This window comes from Palaemon carinicauda, chromosome 16 (assembly GCF_036898095.1).
Source record: "Palaemon carinicauda isolate YSFRI2023 chromosome 16, ASM3689809v2, whole genome shotgun sequence".
Lineage (NCBI taxonomy): Eukaryota > Metazoa > Arthropoda > Malacostraca > Decapoda > Palaemonidae > Palaemon > Palaemon carinicauda.
The window spans coordinates 26110015-26135014 of record NC_090740.1 but is presented as its reverse complement, the minus strand read 5'-3'; the positions used below and the strand labels follow the sequence as shown (position 1 = coordinate 26135014).

Below are 25000 nucleotides of genomic sequence, written 5' to 3'. Positions count from 1 at the left end.
ACTCGGCGCCAACATGCATCTTTCACTGATGGTCTCTTAAACAAGTTTGTCCAGTTTCTGATAGGTCGGTTCCCTCTCGTAAGCTCATTTCTTCATACCTCGCTTCCTACCTTATTGGGCAACAGAAGAATAAATGATTGAATACGCCAGTAGTGATATTTCCAACTGAATGACTAATGTAGTATTCTATCTCAAAACTCGTATGTTACTTGACAACACTTGGTGTGTGATTGACCTTCAAATGAAAAACTCGGTTCAAGGCTGGGGTGGTGTCATTTGAAAATGATCAGAATGTGTCTTGTAAATTTAGCAATGGGAGCTTCACGTATTTTTCAAAATTGTTTCGTCCTTACTTTTTTATGGCTTGCTTCCCCTAATTACCGTATTCTATTTTCTATAGTCATTTAATTTTTCCACAACAGCTATAATGGTCGTTGCGCGTTAAGGAAGTGCGAGGCAGTTATAAGATGTAGATTTTTTTTTCAATGCAGAATTTATTCATTTAGAATAAACTAATAATAACCAAATCACTGCTTGTTATCATTTAAGCAAAATTGCGCCTGGATACAGGAAAAGAATTCGCTCCTCCGTAGATGGAATGGTTATTTTGAAGGTGAGTGATTACGTAAAAGCGTGTCACTGTCTCTTTGATGTAACAGTAAAAAGGATTTTGTAAATTTGAGAATGCTTACGGAGTGACGGTAAGGGTGCAAGTGCAGTTAAAATGTGAGGTATGGAAAGAGAACAGGAGTTGATAGATTCAATTGGAATTGGTGATATTATATCTCTGTGGTTGACCTGTGTGATTGGAAGGTATGAGGGAAAGGTTACAGAAGATTGGAAGAGACAAAGGGGGTTTCCTCTAAAAGGGAAAGTCATAAACATTTAGAATATCTGGCAAGGTGTATATGAAGGTTTTTGCGTTAGAACACACCTAAAAATGATTATAAACGTATTGGTTGAAATTTAGTTATAATGAAGACCAGAAATTTATTTTATTATTATTGTTATTATTATTATTTTACTTGCTAAGCTACAACCCTAGTTGATAAAGCAGGATGATATAAGCCCAGGGGCTCCAACTGGGAAAATAGCCCGGTGAGGAAAGGATACGAGGAAAAATAAAATAGTAACAGAATAAATATTTCCTATTTAAACTATAAAAAGCTTTAATAAAACAAAAGGATTAGAAATAAGATGGAATAATGTGCCAGAGTGTACCCTCGAGTAAGAGAACTCTACCCCAAGACAGTGGAATACCATGGTACAGAGGCTATGTCACTACCCAAGAATAGGGAACAATGGTTTGATTTTATAGTGCTCTTCTCTTAGAAGAGCTGCTTACCACAGCTAAAGAATATATTCTACCCTTACCAAGAGGAAAGTAGCCACTGAACAATTACCGTGCATTAGTTACCCCCTTGGGTGAAGAAGGATTTTAGTTCCAGATTGGCGGCATTAGAAAAGGGGTCTTGCAAGGATGTTGTTTGGTGGCCATTGTTTGTAGCCTTTATTGCGTTAAGAGATTGTGCAGAGAATCTGTAATGGCAAATGAAAGAATCCTATATGAAGGGCTAGCCGCTTGAGGAAATGGAAATCAGGAAGATAGAAAGGTGGTGTTACCTTGAATGGAGTAACAAAATATATCATCAATCTCTCCTAAGCCTACTGACGCAAAGGGCCTCAGTTTTGTTTATCGCCAGTCGTCTCTATCGAGCTTTCAATGCAATACTTCCCCATTCATCATCTACGACACGCTTCATAGTCCTAAGCCATGTATGCCCAGATCTTCCAACTCTATTAGTGCCTTGTGGAGCCCAGTTAATTTTTCTTATTTCATTTTGGAGTAAATTTACCAATATTCTGATCTCGTCCATCTTGCTGTCCAACATTTCTTAACTTCGTCGTTTTCCTTTGACTTTGGTGCATAATGACCTCGCTGACTCCAGAACTGGGTAATATATACCAAGTTTTATCTATCCATCCTTCCCTCCATCTGGAGTGATAGAAAATGCGAATCGTTGAATAGATAAGTAAGAAACCTATGTTAATGAAGAAGAGAAAATGCATTTGTATGGAATTTTGGTATGCATGGAGAGACTGCTGAATCACTTAACTTTATGGAAGCAAATTATGGATGAGTTACAAGGATTTTGGATGTCTCAGAGACTTGTTAGTCCATCCGTTGACACTCCATTTGCTCTTGGGTAGAGCTAATTAGATTTAGAGTTTTTATTATCTTGTCGAACGTGTTTTCGAATTCGTTTTCCGTGTTACTGTTGAAAGCTAATAAAATAAGAAAGGTTGAAATTGAGATTTTGCCTAGTTTTTCTATAACAAGAAAAGATGAAAATGTGGTAAATACGGTTATTTTAAAAAGAATCAATTGACAAAGACATAATAAAAATATTGGTCAGTAGTTTTATAACGTGGAGAGAACTGAAGACGAAGGGTAAATGCGGACCAAATGACTCGAAAGTGTTGGAACAGAGGGAACTTGAATTGTCTTGCTTTTAGCTTGACGCTCTTGAGAAAAAACAAAGTAGCAACTATGTAATATGTCCGGTGGGTATGTTTTATTGATAAGCTTGATCACCATAGTATATACTGTACAAATCTATCGTCCCAACACATTTCCTGATGCTAGTTTTCAATTTTATTGGCTTTAAAGTATGTAAACACACTAGCGCCTCCTGTAAGTCTAGTGTCAGCCCATGTGTATAAACAGAAATAATAAGCATGTAACTTTGCTTACTGTAGAGAAACTAAACGTATATCTTTGTTAGAATTCTAATTGAAATCCAGTAATTGCAGTTGATTAGTAGATGAATCCGAACTTTTAAAGGTAGTTTAAGTTATAAGCTTGCTCTTAATGCGATGGCCCCCTGCCGAAAAACACCACAACAATTTGCTCAATAGACAAATTGTACCTGATGCACAAAATATACCCAATTAACAATGTGCTCAATTTTTCAACACTGCACCCAGTGAACAAGGTATACCCGATTAAAAGTAATTTAAGTGTACAGTGTACTTTTTAGACAAATAGGGAAAATGTTCTGGTAAAATATTTAATCAATGAATTAATTTACCCATTGGATAAATATCATGTATTGTGGATAAAAGTTGAAAGTGCTCATTGGAAAAAATATACAATTACATAATAAGGTGAATGCACAGCGTAATGGAGTAGGAGTCCAATGCCATCAATGAAGAAACGCGAAGTGGCTAATGTGGAAATTTTCTCCACGGAAGTTCATTCACAATTCAGCAATTACAATACAATGTAACTTTATTCCCCAAACCTACCTCTTTAAAGGGGAACATATCTCACATAAATCACAAACAATTTTGGGCCCCAATTCAAAACCTCCTTTTCTATAGAATCCACACAAACCCGGCCTACCACCCCTGTGAGCAAGTGGTGGGATGATGGGCTGCATATTAGCAAATTCCGTAAAGGTTTGCCTTGGGAACATATTAGCAAAGTCTGGAAGGGTTTGTCCTGACCCAGTCACAGGCGAGTTTGCTCAACAGAGGCAATTATGGCCAACTGTTTATATTGGTTTACGATCATCCGTCTCTAGTCCACTACAGAACAAGACCTCAGACATGACCTTCCACTCACGTCTGTTTATGACCTTTCTTTATACACAAAAATTTTCTTAGTTTGTCAATCCATTGTCTTCACTACCCTTGCTTTTGCGATCTGTAGGGATCCATTCTGTTATATATATATATATATATATATATATATATATATATATATATATATATATATATATATATTACATATATATATATGTATATATATATATATATATATATATATATATATATATATATATATATATATATATTACATATATATATATGTATATATATATATATATATATATATATATATATATATATATATATATATATATATGTATATATATATATATATATATATGTATATATATTATATATATATGTATATGTATATATATATTATATATATGTATATATATATATTATATATATATGTGTATATATATATGTAATATATATATATATATATATATATATATATATATATATATATATATATATATATATATATATATAATGTGTTTGTGTCCAACATTCAACTATTTGGTTATTTTCTGTCACTGGTATTTTGATAGAGAGAGATATATTTGAAACCCCCCATTGATTAGTTAGAACATAAGCGTACCGTCTTGATCCTGCAAACAGCGAATCCACGGCTGGGTCTGTTGCCCAACTAATTGGATTCTCAACGCCTCATCAGAGAAATTCGGTTGAAAAGGTGATTTTGTAAAATGCTGACTGACTATTGCGTTTCTGTTGTGACATAAGACTATGATCTGTGTACATCTCGTCACCAAAGATTTGCGACATGATTACATGGTGAAAGTTTCGTGACCGTTTGTTTGATTAGATTGATATAACAATTAGATCCTTAGGCTGAGAGTTCTATTCTTTCATAATTTTGAATGAATATTGTGATGGTTATATAATATATATATATATATATATATATATATATATATATATATATATATATATATATATATATATATATATATATATATATAATATATATATATAATATAGATTAAATTAGATATTTGATTACGCATTTTTATATTTTTGAAAGGGGCACACACCACAAATAGTTGTTTTTTCATAACATTGGCTATTTTACCCATTGGCAATTGGATGAACTAATGACAGAGAGAGAGAGAGAGGAGAGAGAGGAGAGAGAGAGAGAGAGAGAGAGAGAGAGAGAGAGAGAGAGAGAGAGAGAGAGAGAGAGAGAGAGATAGTTAGTATTCTTCATTTTCTCCAGTGTTATCCCTACATGCGCCCTCTCCAATGCCTTCAATCAAAGGCATCATCTTCCACCAAACCACATCTCTCCAGATTATCCTTCACCTTATTATGCCATCTAATTATTTACCTCCCTCTCGATCTTTCTCCTGTAACATGTTCCTCCCAAGTCTTCCTCACTCCCCATCATTTATCCTCAACACATGGCCACACCATCTTAGTTTAGAAACTCTTATCCAATCTTTCAAGCAGTGATACTGCCATAATCCACCACATTTCCCTCTATTCTCTCAAACTTTGTTTCCTCTTTTTGTCTTAGAGCAGACGTTTCTGATCCATATATTAATACTGGTCTCATTTATGTGCTATAGGTTTTGACTTTTAGCTTGATTCGGATATTTTTGTCACATACCCCACTCGCTACCTCCCTCCACTTCCCCAAGGCTGCTTATTTCTTAATCTCAACTTCAGTCTCGCATCTTCCCTCCCAAGTATCTAAATTGTTTTAGAACAGAGCCTCTACTTATATGTTTAAAGGTTTAAAGTCCGATCATGAATGGCAGAGGCAAGGGACAGTGACATTGTCGTAGTAAGCAGGACAATACCCTAGAGACTGATTCTATATATGATCAGCGCCCAAGGCCCCTCTACATCCAATCTAGAACCAGGGAGAGCCAGGCAATGGCTGCTGATGACTCTGCAGATAGACATATAGGCTCCCCCAAACCCCCCATCATTAGCTCGCAAGGATGGTAAGGTTGCAGACGCTGAAGGAAGTAACGAGTCTGAGAGGGACTCAAACTCCCGTGTGCCGAATACCAGGGAGATACTTTACCCATCAGGCCACAACAACCCTATGTATGGCTACCCTGTCCCTACCTTCCTTGTAGTTCACCAGAACTTCAGTCTTATCCACATTTATCCTCAAGCAACCCTTATCCAAAGTCTCTTGCCACTCTACAACCCTTCTCTGTAAAACTTCATTTTCATCAGTAATCACCAAATTATCTGCATATAGCAACTCCAACAACACTAACATCATAGGTGTCTTTCCCCAACTGCTGTTATTACTTTTGTCCTTGTCCTTATGTACATCATGAGGTTGATAAGATTATTTTACTTAAGTGTTCTTTTACTAGCAGTAGGCACATTGTTTATGCTTACCCAGTATTATATATGAGCAGTATATTTTTAATGTGTGATATAACTGATTTTATCACTCATACGTAAGCACATACAGGTGTGTGTGTATATCTGTGTATGAACGTGTATATATATATAAATATATATATATATATATATATATATATATATATATATATATATATATATATATATATATATATATATATATATATATATTATATATATATACTGTATATATAATATATATATGCAGTATATATAATATATATATTACTGTATATATAATATATATATGCTGTATATATATACATACATACATTACATACATACATACACACACACCTATGTGCACGATATAACTAACTAATTATTATGTTACTTTTTTGCGCGCTCCGATAATGAAGCCTAGTATACCCTTTAACAAATCAGTCATAAATGGAATTATAAGTGCAGATATTTTGGCTATAATTCAAACCTATTCTTTCTGTTAGATAGCGGGATAGCCTCATGGCTAGTACATTGGTAACGCGTTTGCTTAGCATTTTCATGGCGTCAGATCGATCCCTGCCCTGGCCAGTGAGTTTAAGCTGTTTTCTTGGGAGGCGACTGCTGCGTTTGAGCACCACAGTGAGGGGTTGGGCTTGCCTTACTGTCGTTCTGGTGAGTATCTTTCCCTTTGAAACTTGAACTGAAACCAGACACATTTAATGACTAATTAAGGGGCCATTTTTGTAAGAAGTTTACACTCTGCAAATTTCCGCAACTTTCCTTCTAGTGTTTAATCTTCTGGTTAGGTTAAGTTGCAAAATAAAAAAAAAGGTTCGTTTTGGGCTGGGAAAATTATAAAAACATCTTTCGAGGAAATGATAATGAATGATAATCATTGGTACTTAGAAGATAAAAGTAAAACATTAAGAACGCGCCGTCACATATTTTCAAATTTAGTTGGGTAAACACTTACATTTAGTACATGTCTCATTATGAAATGTTTTAGGTCACCGAATTGGATAATCGGTCGGAAGTGGCCCAGCCTCAATTAGCGATAATCTCGCAATGAGTGTTGTGCAAAGTGACGTAACTTGACTTCTCTCAATAGCGCGAGTGACTCGGCAAACCTTGGCGGCCGGATCTCCCTTTGCAAGTCGCGGTTGCTCTTTTGCAACATTGCATCTCCTGTGCTGTTTCCATTTGTTTGTTTGTTTGTTTGTTGGCGGTGGTTGAGCCACTTCGACGGCAGTTCTCCGTTTGACCTCTTAATTGTTGGATCGCGTGGAAGAGTTGTTGTTTGTGTTTTGTGTCTATTTCTTGCATATTGGGGAATATTTGTATTTGCATCTTGTTCAGGTCTTATCTTTTTTCTTTATATATACAGTATATGTATATATATATATATATATATATATATATATATATATATATATATATATATATATATATATATAAATATATATATATATATATATATATATATATATATATATATATATATATATATGTAATGTGTATATGTATATACTGTATGCGTATATATATATATATATATATATATATATATATATATATATATATATATATATATATATATTTATATATATATATATATATATATTTATATATATATATATTTATATATATATATATATATATTTATATATATATATATATATATATATTTATATATATATATATATATTTATATATATATATATATATATATATATTTATATATATATATATATATATATATATATATATATATATATTTATATATGTATATGTATATAATATATAATATAATATAATACAATACAATATAAACTTCAATATATGTAATCTTTCTGAATAGACTACCTTATTGTAGTGAAAGGGTTTGCGTATCGCTATGATCAGGTAAGCTATACTAGTTAGGGCCACCCCTACTAGGTTGGTTTTTGTGAACGATCAGACTAGTCTCCCACCATCATCAATCCGCAGTGGCCAGCTTGTTGATGAAAATTTGATGAATCCCGATATGAATATCCTTATGTCTGAGGCCCTTGTCCTGTAGTGGACTAAAAACGACTGCATTTGTTGTTGTTGTCTGTTTGTGTGTGTATGTTTGTAGGTATGTATTGGGTGTAAATGAGTTTTTAAAGTATATATAGTTATATGTATTGGTTTAGTTACACAAGACTTTATTTCACAATTTGATTATATATTTCCGCTTATATGATGTAAAATGTAAATTTAAGTTATATTGAATACTTAATATTTAATTTAAATTTAATTCGTCCTAGACTTCAGTTAACCTCTGTCTTGAAAGTTTCCTATTTCTCTCTCTCTCTCTCTCTCTCTCTCTCTCTCTCTCTCTCTCTCTCTCTCTCTCTCTCTCTCTCTCTCTCACACACACAAACCTGTTTCATCTCTATTTAGACACTCACTGCATTTATGTTAGGAATAAATTTTCTTTACGAAAAATAAAAAAACTAACTTACTCCATAACATCAGACAGAACTGAATACTGTACCTCGAAAATGCAGTGGCACCTTTCAGAATTATAAATCTTAATTACCCATACGTCATCTGGGTTCTTCCTTGTTATTAAATAACAAAAATTTTACGGTATATTATTATGGTCTGTCTGAAATATATTAGTTTTTTGTTTTGTTTTTTAATATATATGGAACTCGTATATTTTATTTGGCCAACATTTATGTTTATCTCTCGCCTCAATGACATTTATTTCTAACATATTACAATACACGAATGCTTTATCTCTAACGAAGAAGAATTATGTATGCTGTGCACATGTATATTTCCTTGTTGCCAATCTCTTTTCCAGTTGTTTACCAGCTGACCTTCTTTGCAAGGAATCATTTCCTTCTGGACACTAAAGGGATGTTTAGTTGTATCGTATATGTTTTTCCTTATGTGTATATATATATGTATATATATATATATATATATATATATAATTTATATATCTATATCTATTTATATATCTATATATCTATCTATCTATCTATCTATATATATATAATTTATATATCTATATCTATTTATATATCTATATCTATCTATATATATAATATATATATATATATAATTTATATATCTATATCTATTTATATATCTATATCTATTTATATATCTATATCTATATATATATGTATATGTATATATATATATATATATATATATATATATATATATATATATATATATAATATATATTTATATATATATATGTATATATATAAATATATATTATATATATATATATTATATATATATATATATATTATATATATATATATATATATTATATATATATATATTTATATATTTATATATATATATATATATATGTATACATTATATATATATATATATATATATATATATATATATATATATATATATATATATATATATATATATATAAATATATATCTCCTTGACTGATATTTACCGGATTAGTTAGAATAAGGGTTTCCTTCTTCTGTAATGCAGCGTGCAACTGGGTGCAGGATTGTTACCGATGACCTTCGTAGATCTTGCAAGCTAGGCATTAAGGTCTAAGGCAGGTTTAGGAAATGCCAAGCGCAAACAACGGGTTTTTTTTCTTTATTATATAATTTCTCCCCCAGTTTTTCCAAAATGCTAAGCGCAAACAACGATTTTTTTTTCTTCTTTTATCATATAATTTCTCCCCCAGTTTTTCCTAAATGGAATAAACAGTAAGAAATAATTTAATTTAGCAGGAATTTCATTACCTGTTAGACCTGTTGGTATTATTTGAATCCCTACTATACGCTACAGGCAAGAATGGGTAGATATGTTTTTTTTTTCATATTTTTGATAAGTTTTTGAGAAAATTCAGGCATTTTCCAAGAGAATGAGACCAACCTGACCTCTCTATGACAAAAATTAAGGCTGTTAGAGTAATTTTAAAATAAATATACTGCAAAATGTGCTGGGAAAAAAATAACCCCCTGGGGGTTAAGGGTTGGAAATTTCCAAATAGCCTGGGGGTAAAAGGGGTATACGCTACAGGCAAGAATGGGTAGATATGGTTTTTGTGCTTTTGTAAGCTACTCTGTAGTAGATGCTATTAACTGATTTTTTTTTTCTTAAAATAATTTTATGACGAAGAACCTTGTGGTACGTCCGCAATGACTCCTGAGTGTGTTTGTGGCATATTAGAAAGAAAAATTGTTTTGATTCATCACAAATAGGTCACAAGAATTCATTTAATGATATTATTTCCTTGAACCTCTATTTCACCTCAGTTCCACGGTTATTAGTTACTTTTCCCTTTTTTATTGATCACCCAGAAAATATTCATGATTATCTCGGACCTAACATGTAGTTTTTTTTTATTCTGCCTTTTATTTTCTTTATATCCTTTACTCACTGGGCTATTTTTACTTGTTTGAGACCTAGCAGCCTACTTTTCCAACTAGGGTTGTGGCTTAACTAATGATGATAATAATAATAATAATCTATACACGCTAGCATTCCCTCACTCCTATACTGCCATAAGTCTTACATTCAATGCAGTATTTTCTTTATTTAATCGTTTATCTTTAGCCTATATTACATTCAATATAGTTTATTGAATTTAATTGTGTAATTCTTTTGCAATTTTTTTTATTTCTCTTTTGTAATTTGATTGGGTAATTTTAAAGTATATAGATAGATTTGTGTAGTGTAAGCTTAAGAAATTTATAGAAACTGCCCAATTTTCGTGAAATATAAAATTAAGTTTTTATGGTACGATATTATGTAAGAATTAGTTTTTTTTTATGTAATTTAAATTTTCTGTTAAGCAGTCTCAATGTGAATTTAAATTTATGCAAACTAAAGAATACCCTATAATACATGAAAAAGCTTTAACACCTATTTTAAAGATGGAATATTATTTATTTACTCATGTTGTCTTTTCACTTCCTTGTTATCAAACTCGTATGCCTTGATACATTCATTGTCTCATTTTCACTCCTTTATCTGCAAATCGAACTTATTCTCGTTTCGAGAATTACTGATAATTTATATCAAGGTTTTCATTTTCTCTCCATTCAACCCATCAACTTTTTTTTTATTTGCCCTGTACTTTTTTATTTGATCTGTACTAACACGTAATCCAATTAAGACTTATTTTTCACTAATATATGTTTTCAAGTATTAACATTTAAAATATTTTATTTATAGATTAGTAATGAGAGAGAGAGAGAGAGAGAGAGAGAGAGAGAGAGAGAGAGAGAGAGAGAGAGTGTGTGTCCTATATCCATAGCTTGTATTTTTTATTTTTTTACAATCTTACAGTTTATAACATACATCATAGTATATTTTCATAAATGATTTTTTATTTTAGATTTTGTGACTCGTTAGAAGTAACGAGGCACCTGCTTCTCAAACTTGTGGGAGCGCAATTCTTTCCTTTCTCTACCCTGTGTGCGCGCGCACGTGCTGCTTTTGTTGTCTTCGTGTGCGTGGAGGACACATTCTACACAGACTCACCTCACCTCAGTAGTCTGGGGGTGAATCCAACCAGGGGTGCGTTCGAATGTTCCTAGTCTCTTTATTTCCTACTTGGTGTGTCGCAGTGAGTTTGTGCCGGTTAGCCTAGCTAGTTACAGGCTGTGGATATATTCAACTGTTTAGTGGTCTTAAGCGTGTGCTTGCGATATTAAGGTGGTTCTCTAATACGCTGTTGGACAGGTGCTGTGAGGGCTAACTTGGTTTGGTATTCGTCTAAAGTTAAAGGTATCTCTTTTGGTCTTCCATCGTGATAAATCTTTATGTTAGTAATAGCAATTTTGTTAAGAAGGTTTTACAAAGTTTTTCCTGATTTAAACGCTTTATAGTTTGTGCATACTTACATACACACACACAACCACACACACACACACACACACACACACACACATATATATATATATATATATATATATATATATATATATATATATATATATATATATAATTATAGTATTACTAGCCAAGCTACAACCCTAGTAGGAAAAGCAGGATGCTATAAGCCCAATTGCTCCAACCGGGAAAAATAACCCAGTGAGGAAAGGAAACAGGAGGAAATATATAAGCGATTTAAGAAGTAATGAAAAATTAGAATAAAGTATTTTATACATAGATATATATAAAATGTGTAATATATATATATATATATATATATATATATATATATATATATATATATATATATATATATATATATATATATATGTGTGTGTGTGTGTGTGTGTGTGTGTGTGTGTGTGTGTGTGTATTATATATGTATGTGTCATTCCGATCCAATACTTAATATATAAGTATTTGTACGATCCGTCAGAAGACCAAAATATGTTTATTCTTTTCCACATTTCAGTTGAACTTCATACACTGATTTCGATGAGTACTTGCTCGGCATTAAAATCCCTGAAGTTTGCAACCGGCAAAGTCCTTATGAAGTTAGTAGTTAATCTATAATTGATATATTTTATGTATGTGATGGTTATTAGACTGTACTTTAGTATCTAATTTTCATATAACAATTTGTCACGGTTACATTTCATTTAAAAAACTAATAATAAATTTAATCATCGGTCTAATAGGGAATTCGTTTCAGTTAACTCTTTACACGTAATTCTAGAGTGTCTCTAGGATAGATTTTGTTGTTGCCTGCACATCCAACGCCCAGTATGTGGCTCGAATCCCGCTCTATCCTTATTCGGCTACGCCCACTGCTTCTCTGACCGTCCAAACTCAGTTGACATAACTATGGAAGCCACCCGTGGTTTCGAACTCGTTTCCACATGTACGATAATTCGATCCTTTTCAAGGACCTTACGTTTAAAGTTTTTTATACAATTATATAATGTGTAGATGTTTAGCGTTTAGACTAGTTATACCGGCTTTATCGTTTGCTGAGAGAGAGAGAGAGAGAGAGAGAGAGAGAGAGAGAGAGAGAGAGAGAGAGAGAGAGAGAGAGAGAGAGAGAGAGAATTATGTACGATAGTTTGGCGTCTGGTGCCCAACCACCTATGCCCCTCTCAGTTCTGGCCACGAGAATTTACCCAGTACCCTATTGGCCGGTTTTTCATGTGTATTAGTGACACAGAGCCATTTTATGTGTTTTGTTGTGTAATGCTAAGAAATTATTTTCTCCCGTGAGGCTGTTGCTTTTTTAAACCGGGTCAAGAAATAACTAATTGCTGTCGACACTTGAGAGTAGAAGGTACTTGAACTTCTCTCTCTCTCTCTCTCTCTCTCTCTCTCTCTCTCTCTCTCTCTCTCTCTCTCTCTCTCTCTCTCTCTCTCTCTTTAAAAGTTTAGGAGTGGGACACTTTTATGTTCCTAATAAAGAGATTAGCTGGTAGATATGAATTTATCTTTTGAAAGACTAGACGAGTTTTCTTTAAATTAAATTGAAAATTTGCAGATATTAAGCAAAGACACAACACACACATTATATATATTATATATATATATATATATATATATATATATATATATATATATATATATATATATATATATATATGTATGTGTGTGTGTGTGTGTGTGTGACTACTCACCTCTCCCCGTCCCTCCGGTAGGGAAAGAAGGAGTAATCATATTCTGGTGTAAGGGGGCTATCCTGGGAGGTTTATCGGTAACCACAGTCTCCCACAAACTGCCGAAACTGCTGGGTTGTAGTTAAGAAAGGGAGAGCGGTAAGAGGGTTCAAATCTCTGCATATCGAAATATTTAGCTGTCATTTTTGACGGGTCCTGTACACTATTATTTATATAACTTTATCAGTTGTTTCTTAAGCTTTTTTTCTATGTTAATGGGTTGTAGATAGGTAAGGGGAAGAGGGTGGAAAGGGTTGAATCTGTCTGCATATCTAAATATTTATCAAGTCATTTTTGACGGGTCCTGTACACTAGTGGATATATAAAACTTTATCAGTCGTGAAATTAGTTTTGTTCTATGTTAACGTTTCTAGGGTCTCATTTTGACGTCATACCTAATTTCCTTCCTAGAATTTGAAAGTGCTATTGCAACAAAGCTAATGTGTTTTACATCTGTACATGATATTTCGGATTTCATTGTTAGAAATACAATTTTGATATTTGCTGAAAGGAGACTTGAATAGTACTCAGTGCCATTTCTAAAAGAAAAAAGTATTGTGAAGTGTTGATTATGATGTGGTCCGTAATCATGGAGGAAGATGTCATCTTTACTCTCATCAAAATCATCATTACTGGACTCGTTAGATATCAACGATGAAAGTAAGTACAGTGTGTTGTGTTCTGTTATCTTCATCGAATGATGATTAATGTGTGAGTTGTTTAATTATCCCTGCATAGGAATTTTTTGTTTTCTTTTCAATTTTACACTAATTGATGTATATTGTGAGTGTTTATTATATACATAGAAATATCTTAGGGTCTTCATATTTTTCTTCGAATTTTACACTATTCGTATTTTGTGAGTGCTCTCTCTAAAGATGAATAGTATGATCTTATTTTATGTGAATGTTAGATAATTTTCAGTAATGAAATCGGTAATAAAGAGAAACCTGGTTATGACAGTATTTTCTTAGTATTTTGTGCACCGAGGTTTAATTATGAAAGGTATAAGAATTTTCTTTAGTTTTTTTTCCATTCCACGAGTAATTTAAAACTTAAATTCATGATTGAAAATTGCATTTTGCCTTTTCTCTGCCTAGTAGACAATGCAGCGAGAGAGGGTAGAAGAAGATACTGAAGTTAATGTTAGGTAAACCCTAATTACAATTAGCTTGGATTCAGTTCTCCTTTCCTAATGTCTGTGCGTGTATATGCATACGTGTTTGTATAAGCATACTTTCCCGTCTTTGATAAATATTATTCTTATTTTTATTTAAAACCGCTGTTAATCTTCATTTCAATAGTATCACAAATTAAAACTATAGCTTCATATTCAATGAGAATTTTCGCTATTTTATTATTAAACTTATTATTAATGCAATTTCATGTGTCAGTTCCTCAAAAATCAAACCATTCTTCGCTAGTCTTGCGGTAGAGTTCTCTTGCTTGAGGGTACACTCAGGCACACTATTCTATTTCTCATCCTCTTATTATTTTAAGTGTTTATGGCTTATTTGCGAAAGATCTATTTCAATGTTTCTGTTCTTAAAATATTTTATTTTAATTGTTCATTACTTCTCCTGTAGTTTGTTTTTCCTTGTTAACTGTCTTCACTGGGCTATCTGTTGGAGCCCTTGGTCTTATGACAACCTGCTTTTCCAACTGGGGTTGTATCTTAGCTGGTAATAATGATGATAATAGTTAAATCAAACCTTACCTGAGATCCTCCTTGCCACTATTGCATCACACGTATTTAGTGTAATTGGTCACCCCCCCCTCCCTACCTTCCGTCCCACCATTACACCTCACTCTTTCCCATAAAGGGAAGTCTGGTGTACATGTTTGCCTTGGCTGTGAGTGGTCTTGATTTTGCACCATCCGCAAAAGATTTGATATTCCATATGGCATCTTCCCACGCAACCTTTACTCTCCTAGTTTTCATTAAGCAATTTAGTCTTCTGATTATTTTTTTTCACGATGTACACCCACACTAATATGTATGTGTGTATATATATATATATATATATATATATATATATATATATATATATATATATATATATATATATATATATATATTTATTTATATATAATGTGATAGTTTTTCACATTTAAACGTGTTTATACTTATATACTTTTTGAAGTTTTGATCATGTTATTTTCAAAATTTTATACTTTATACGGTATATGAAAGATTTATTTTAAAGTTATTATTGTTCTTAAACTTCTCTTGTTGTTTTTCCTTATTTCCTATCCTCACTGGGCTATTTTCCGTGTTGGAGCCCTTGGGCTTATAGTATCCTGCTTTTCCAACTAGGGTTGTAAATTAGCAAATAATGATTATTATTATTATAATGATATTCATATAAGCCATAAATACCTTTTAATATCGAATTCTCTCTACCTCGGGATCAGAGACCGAAGGGGGAATTAACTTCATGATAATAGCTTCAGGTCGGCCAAGGAATCGAACCCGGACCCAGGAAACTGAGGTTCTAGTGACTTCACTCGGCCAAAAAAAGAACTAAAAGTTGATTACAACTATCGCATACATATTCCTGTCGAATTCAGGTTTTTGCATTTAAAATCGAAATCAACCCGTCTCCACCATTGTAGCCTGTTGGTAAGTTTGCAATACTTGGCTATGTTTAATGATAATTTTTCACATTTAAAGATTTAAGGGCCTCTCATAAATGGCAGAGGCAAGGAATAGTGACATTGCCCTAGAGACACCATATATGATCAGCGCCTAAGCCCCCTCTCCACCCAAGCTAGGACCAATGGAGGCCAGGCAATGGCTGCTGATGACTTGGCAGATAGACCTATAGGTTCCCCCATACCCCCCCTCCTTAGCTCACAAAAATGGTGAGGCTGTAGCGACCAAAGTAACTAACGAGTTTGAGCAGCACTCGAACCCCAGTCTGGCGTTACCACATCGGCCACCACAACCCTAACCCTTTACACTTGTGTATACTTATAACATAAGTCATTAATACCCCTTAATATCGAATCCAAGAAATGCTCTAGAGCTATGCATGCTTGCTTAAAAGGTATAAAATAAAGCAAGACTTTCTCAAGGTTTTGCAAGACACGATTCTCTTTGCAAATCTATCCTACCGTGCCCCTATCCACTCCCGGTGCCCTTTCTTTACCTCTCATCTATCCCTTTTTCTCCTCTCTGTCCCTTTTACTCCAGCCTATTCCCTTTTTATCCCTCTAATTCCCCTTTTCCCTTTGCCCATATACACTGAGCAGCAGTCTTTTCAAATGAACTAGCCATATTACTTTATCAGATCATCCAATCACAACAGGACACGTGGCGTTCTCTGGTTGGCTGCGTGATATTCAGCAATGACGTCATAGTAACAGTTGGTATACATCGCAGTCGGTCAGCCTTTATGGACAAAATTATCTTTTTCCTGATAGAGGCAACGGCTTTTGAAATGTGAGCACCAATTATCCAAGTGAATTGAAATTGCACAACAAGATAAAATCATAATTTGGGTAGAAGAGTCCTGGGAAATTTAAATGAGAATTTTATTTGAAGTCAGGTTATCTGACATGCGATCGCGTCCATGATGATTATTTCAAATTACCAGAAATTACAAACTAGATTTTGTTATGTGATATTAGAATAAATAAAACTCCGCTTTTTTCTTTATTATCAAGCGTTGTTGTTTAATGCATTTTGCTTTTGGAATTCATCTCCTCCTCCTCCCACGCCTATTGACACAAAGGGCCTCGGTTAGATTTCGCCAGTCATCTGTCCATACTTCTCCATTCATCATCATCTACTTCACGCAACGCTTCATAGTCCTAAGCCATGCAGCCATGTAGGCCTGGGTCTTCCAACTCTTCTAGTGCCTTTTGGAATTACCAGATAGTTTTAAACTTTATAATTTCGAGCTAGTTAAAACTGTAGCAAATGCCTTTTGTTTCTGCCATAACGTTGATATTGCTCAATTATATGATTAAGAAAAACTACTGAAAATCATATATTATAATAATTTTGTTGATTTACGTAAAAGCCTTTAAATTGTTGAGTGGTGGAGTTCCCATCTAAAACTGCAATATGGCGCAATCCTTGATTCTATGAGGTTTTATATTTAATAACGATAAATTAAAGCACAAAATACATCCTTTTTTAACTATATATTACAAAATGAAAACTGATCAATTGAAAGGTTATGAAAATTTTTCATGTGGTACAAAAGTATAAAAAGAAAACTAAGTTTGTCTGAAAAGTGAATATATATATATATATATATATATATATATATATATATATATATATATATATATATATATATATATATATATATATATATATATATATATATATATATATATGATATATGTATATTATATATATATATATATATATATATATATATATATATATATATATATATATATATATATATATATATATATATATATATATTATCTTGAAAACCAGTAATATGCATTAAAAGAGTAATGAAATGTTTATAATGATTTAGAATAGTGAATAACGACACCAGTTCATATTGGACTTCATGACGTCAATTATGAGATACTGTTTTCCTGCATTTAATAGGTTATTGTGACTACAGTAGTTCAACATTTCATTGGCCAAAATAGATAACAGCAAAGCCTTTTTGACCATCGCAATTTACTTATGTAGCTGAAACCTGCCGTATTTTACTTTCAAATTAAGGTATTAAAATATAAATGTTACTTGTTGAATTGATATGTTTTATTATATCACTAGTGTACCCGAGCCGTCAAATAGATATGCGCGTGCGCGCACACAGATTCTACTCTTCTCACCCTCCCCCTTTCCTAACAACCCGCTTGGTCGGCAATTTGTTGGAATGTGGTTACAGTTTGTTGGAGTGTGGTTACAGTTCACCTCTCTGGGTAACCCCCCCCCCCCTCGTCTCACCAGGTATGATTACTCATTTCCCGATACTTGTTATTTATTATATAGGGAAGATTGCGTCATCTGTATACTGCAATGCAATCTGAACTTTTAACCCGGGCTTGTCAATTACTGTGGTTTTCCACTATTCCTACGTTTATTATCATCACGAGCACACTTATTCCGCCACTTCCTTTTTTGCTTTTTCCAATGAATACTTTAAGCAGTTAATATGTCATGTATGAGTAAAGTTATCCTCTAGTTAAAAAAACTGAACCATAGTTTTCGTAGACATGTCTCTCGTACATCCTAAAACCATTTTAGGACTGATAATTATTATCGCTTTTTTATTTTTTCTATTTTTTTTTCTTTATAGAACAATAGAAACAAGATTGGCTGAGCATTACGTATCGGCCGTGACTCAAAGTTGGCAACATTGCTTGATAGGGTTCATGATAAGTAATTTTCGTATTTCTTTTATTTTTCTGTTCTTGGTTGTATCGACTATAAAGCACTTGAGTTAGGCCGCATCCGATATTGTGGAAGGAATTTGGCAGCTGTGATGATTTAACCAAGACTCTCAGAAAGAGTATTCTGTAGGTCTTTATATTAACGTTATCATCATCATCTCCTCCCTCTCCTATTGACGAAAAGGGCCTTCGTTACATTTCGCCAGATACCTCTATCATAAGCTTTTAAATGTATTCTTCTCCATCCATCATCTCTTACTTCACGCTTCATAGTCCTCAACCTTGTAGGCCTGGGTCATCCAATTCTTCTAATGCCTTGTGGAGCCCAGTTGAAAGTTTGGTGAACTAATCTCACCTGGGCAGTGCGAAGAGCATGCCCAAACCATCTCCATCTACCCCTCACGTTATATGGAAAGAAATCGCTGGGTGTTCCTTCTTTATTTAGGTGGGTTAAACATAGTAAAGGAATGGTGTGAAACATCCTCTGAGATGTCGAAACAGTGAACTATATCTATATACCAAGGCACTTCTCCCATTTTTGGGGAGTAGCCGACATCAAACAAATGAGAAAAAGGAGACCTTTCCTCTCTACGCTCCTCCCAGCCTAACGAGGGACTCGACAGAGTTCGGCTGGTATTGCTAGGGTGCCACAGCCCAACCCACAGCCCACCCTCCCCGTTATCCACCACAGGCGAAGCTTCATAACGCTGAATCCCCTACTGCTGCTACCTCCGCTGTCATCCAAGGCGACCGGAGGAAGCAGCAGGACCTACCGGAGCTGCGTCACTATATAACCGGATTATTATTATTATTAGCTAAGCTACAACACTAATTGGAAAAGCAAGATTCTATAAGCCCGAGGGTTCCAACAGGGAAAAGTATCCCCGTGAGGAAAGGAAATAAGGGAATAAATAAACGATATAAGTAATGAACAATTGAAATAAAATATTTTTTAAACATTAAAAGAGATATTTCATAAATAAACTTGAGTTATGGCACCTTTTCAACAAAAGCATTTGCTGCAAGTTGGAATTTTTGAAGCTCTACTGATTAGAGTTCATTCAAACCCAGATGGTTGCAGTGCCTTCTTATCTGTTGATCTGTATGTAATTATTATTTGTGCGTATATATAATGTGGATGTTATTGGGAAATCACTTCAAACTATGCTTTTAAAAGTGTTTCTGCAGGTGTGCAAATATCTTTTGTACCATTAGTTAATTTTATGCTGCGATTAAAATAGGCTATAGTTGTGAGTTTCCCGGTTGTATATGTCATATAAACTGCAATAATAAGGATTATGGACCAATGAAATACTGATATTTAAAATGAATTTCGAGTAATTAGGCTAATGGCTTTATGCTGACGCATACATGTTAAATGCGAATATTCTAACTTTTAATCGAGACTAGTTCCAAAGGGAAACAACTACAGTGCAGCGTCTCTGTCTGTGCTTGCATGGCTAGTCATGGATGATATCTACAACGTCACTTCCAGCGCCTTCCGGATAGTATATCATTATGTCACCAGCGTTTCATTTTAACCTTGATTAGAGAGTTATGGTGTTTCTAGTGTCGGGAATACCTTTGTTGATAAATTCCATCCCTTTCGTACTTCTCAAGACACACATTACACGTTCAGATCCATTTAATGTTAAAAAAAAAATTGGTGATTCTCTTACAGGTTGCTCATGAAAGGCAGAGGCAAGGGTCAGTGACCTAGCAAGCAGGACAAGGCCCTCGAGCATTTTTTCTTAACCTAGGGTGCTAGCACCCCCAGGGGTTGCTGGGAAGAGTCTCATATGTAGGGGGTGTGAGTGGGTGGGTCTTTGCTTAACATCCTCACTAAATTTTTAAGCTATAGATCACAAATTGTTGGTTGATGGACACCATATTGAGTATAGAAATGTGATATCTGGTGTTCCTCGGGGTAGTATTCTTGGCCCATTACTTGTCATACTGTTTACACATGACATGTGATTTGGCCTAGAAAACAAGCTTGTTGCATATGCAGATGATGCTACTCTTTGCATCAGTTCCTTCTCCTGAATAGAGATCTGAGATTGTTGAATCTCGTAAAATAGATCTAGCTAAAATTAGTGCATGGTACAAATTATGGGACATGAAGTTGAATCCTAACAAAACTCAAAGTATGATAGTAAGTAGGCCGTGGACAGTGGCTCTTCAACATCCAGATCTCAGCATTGATAGTGTTTCTCTAACTCTGTTGACTTTTAAACTTTTAGGTGTGATTCTCGACAGCAAATTTACTTTTGAGAAACTCATCAGATCTGTGTTTTCTTCAATTGCACCAAAAATTTGGCTTGGTGAGAAAGTCTTTTAAGATTTGCGGTGATCAATCTATGCTGAAGAAGTGTTTTAATACTTTTATTCTACCTTGTTTAGAGTATTGTTCTCCTGTCTGGTCCTCAGCTGCCGATTCTCATCCCAATTTGTTGGACAGGAACGTACAGTCTGTTAAATTTCTTATTCCTGATCTAGATATTAATATCTGGCATCGTCGTTCAATTAGTTCGTTATGCATGTTGCGTAAGATTTTAACTAATTCTGATCATTCTTTACATTCAGATCTTCCCGGACAGTTCCATCCTGTCCGTAATACTAGGTATGCAGCTAAATCTAATTGTCAGGCCTTCTCCATCATGAGGCTCAATACTACACAGCATTCTAGAAGTTTTATTGGACCTGTGGCCAAGTTGTGAAATTATCTTCCTAATCGGGTAGTTGAATTGATAGAACTTCAAAAGTTCAAACTTGCAGAAAATGTTTTTATGTTGAACAGGCTGACATAAGTCTTTTTATAGTTTATATATGAGACATCTATTTGGATGTTACTGTTTTTAAAATATTTAGATATAATTGTTCATTATTTCTCATATCGTTCGTTCATTTCCTTTCTTCACTGGGCTATATTCCCTTTTGGAGCCCTTGGGCTTATAGCATCTTGCTTTTCCAACTAGGATTATAGCTTAGCTAGTAATAATAATAATATCTTTCTCTTTCCACATTATAGCTTCCAAGTAATCTTTTCATTATCAAGCTTTTCAGAATTTCAGCCCCAGACTCATTTTTTTTTTTTTTGACATGCAAAAATGAGAAGCATTTAGAGAACGCATACTTCCCCCAGTGTCAACCCTCGTGAGCACAGATTGATTTCCAAGAAATTCCGTTATGGCTCGGATTCAGTTGAAACTTGCTAACGTTTAGAATCAGTGGTTCCCAAACTGGGGGGTGCGTCCTACTAGGGGGGCGTGAGGATGATACAAGGGGGAACGTGAAGTCATCTGCTCGAAATTACCTGTTTAATAGAATAATAAAATCATTAAAAGAACAAATATCTGTCATTACATACATGCATCCATCTCACTAAATTTGACTCAGAAGTTGTGCCTTAGTCTCATAGGTATTTCCAAATATTATATGCCATGTTTTCAAATTATCTATTCTTAAAATTGCAACTCAATTTTGCCAATTTGCTAATGTTCAAACTTTTTTTTCGGTCACTTTGAACCAAATGTTTCGCTTTTAGTTACTGGAATGAACTATTATTTGTTTAAGTGGCTTTCATTATTAAAATGTAATACAAACAGAAATCTGTTTTCCTGTACAATGCTAAGATATAACTATAAGAATCATTCCATTTAAAAAAAAAAAAAAAGAAGAGTGGGGGCGTACAGGAAGCAAAAAGGGGGCGTCAGGTAAGATAGTTTGGGAACCACTGGTTTAGATTATATTAAAATCTACGTTAAAGATCGTTATTACCAGGTATTGTGAAGACAAAATAAAACCTATCTTTAAAAAATCAAGGGACAAAAAATTGTCATTGATACAACTGCAATTTGAAATAGGAAACTGTGTTTATATCCGGATTCACCCGAAAAAAAAAAAACTTATGAATGAATATGCATTTATATTCGGGTTCGCTTGAAAAAAAACAAAAAAACTAATACATGGATCTGCTCTTGTATCCGGATTCGCCTGAAAAACTAAATGAATATATATTTGTATCCGACTTCGCCTCAATTGTAGTAAAAATCTTACCTCGCCAGTAATTTAGCTTGGCCTTTTGAGAATTCAGTCATATCAGTTGATAGCAATCTTATCTTTTGAACAAAAAGACACCGTCGAGCACTGTCATCCTCTGCTCCATCTTTAAGGAAGGTAACAATGAAGACAGCGAACGTTCACGTGAAACCGACCTTAACATGAGAGCGGTCTTTCTTTGGCCATAAAAACCTTCATTCCCTCTTTACTGGATTGCCATTCATTACTCTTGGGTGCAGTACTCGACTCGTTGCTTCTTTGATAACAGGCGGGGGTAGTAGTACTATGATAGTGCTCCCTTAGTTTTCTCATGCTATTTTCATTCCTTTCAATTAACTGTATCATTTCTCATGCTATTCTCATTCCTTTCAATTAACTGTATCAAAGTCCTCAGGCATGACCTTCCACTCGTGTCTGTGTATGGTCTTCCTGTGCTAGTTATACTAAGGAGAGAGAGAGAGAGAGAGAGAGAGAGAGAGAGAGAGAGAGAGAGAGAGAGAGAGAGAGAGAGAGAGAGAGAGAGAGAGAGAGAGAATTTTCTTTCCCAATATTAGCTTTTTTTCTTTACTTAATCTCTCGCCCACTATTCGAAGTTCACCCGTCTTACAGGTTATGCATACACCAGCTAGTTTATATATATATATATATATATATATATATATATATATATATATATATATATATATATATATATATATATATATATATATATATATATATATACAGTAAAAGTGTAGCATGGATCTTTTATTTGATTTTTAATCAGTGCCTTTTGCTTCTTTGAATAACTTTAATTTTTATACTTATATTTTAGAATCTTATAACAGCATACAGTATACCTAATGTTATGAAATGCATCACAATGAGCCATGTCTTCTAACTGGAGATTGGAGAATGATACCTTCCTACACTCATACTGTAACGGCTGACTCGTGGAAAATACTTTTGCTTTTGAATGTGAAGACCCTTCATTTAAATAATCCTATTTTCTTCCTACCGAAGCCCTTTACGATATCTCTAACCATTTACCCAACAATTTTTGTCTCTTCTTTCCTGCTGTTTTTTTTTATGAATTAATGTATTCTTTTCACAAACTTGACATTATTTCCACAGGGCCGAATCATCTAAAAAATTCCAATGCAGGGAATTATTTAGGCGGCTTCAATATTTTTTCTTTCATTTGCTTTCAGCATCCATATTTCAGTTCTATAAAGAGCAAAAATTTGTATAATTAAGAAAGTCTTTCATTTCGGTAATCTGTCTAACCGATTTCAGTTCTCTCTATTCTGAAGAAGTGTTCATTCTTTCATTCTACCTTGTCTTAAGCATTGTTCTCTTGTCTGGTATTCAGCTGCCAACTCTCATTTTAATTTGTTGGGCAGAAACTTTCGGTCTTAAATTTCCTATTCCTGATCTGAATATTGATCTCTGTCACCGTTATTCAGTTAGTTCTTTATGCATGATACATAAGTCTGTTCATATAATTCTGGTCATCCATTCTAATCGGATCTTCCCAGACGAATGTACAGTTCTGTACGTCGTACTATGTATGACATTAATTCTAAAAATAAAGCCTTCTCCATCATAAAGAACAATACTACACAGTATTCTAGAATTTATATTCCAGCTTTGGCCACACTATGGAATTATCTTCCTAATCATGCGGTTGAATCGGTGGAACTTAAAAAGCTCAAAATTATTGTAAATTTGTTAAATAGATTGACATAACTCGTTTTATCGTTTACATAACACGCAATTATTTAAACGTAGACACTATTCTCAAATATGTTATTCTTTTTATTCATTGCTTTTATATATTTTTTTCACTAATTCCTTTCCTTACTGGGCTCCTTTTCCTGTTGTAGCTCCTATGCTTGTAGCACTCGTTTTCCAACCAGGGTTGTAGTTTGGCTAGTAATATATATATATATATATATATATATATATATATATATATATATATATATATATATATATATATATATATG

At 33.6% G+C, this 25000-nt stretch overlaps 1 protein-coding gene across 9 annotated transcripts in view; it reads left to right on the top strand.

The window, feature by feature from the left end:
- Window positions 1-25000, top strand: part of LOC137655701 (chondroitin sulfate N-acetylgalactosaminyltransferase 1-like) — a 106415-nt gene that overhangs the window by 5646 nt on the left and 75769 nt on the right. Inside the window, exons 1-2 of one of the 9 annotated variants that reach the window (XM_068389695.1) lie at window positions 11503-11520; window positions 13989-14237. The exons of 2 other annotated variants lie outside the window; for them this stretch is intronic. The gene's annotated coding sequence lies outside the window, so the exon portion shown is untranslated. Of the gene's footprint in view, window positions 1-11502; window positions 11521-11551; window positions 11731-13988; window positions 14238-16064; window positions 16201-25000 lie in introns of those variants that run through there. 6 more of the 9 variants (XM_068389697.1, XM_068389694.1, XM_068389696.1 and 3 more) reach the window with 6 other exon arrangements.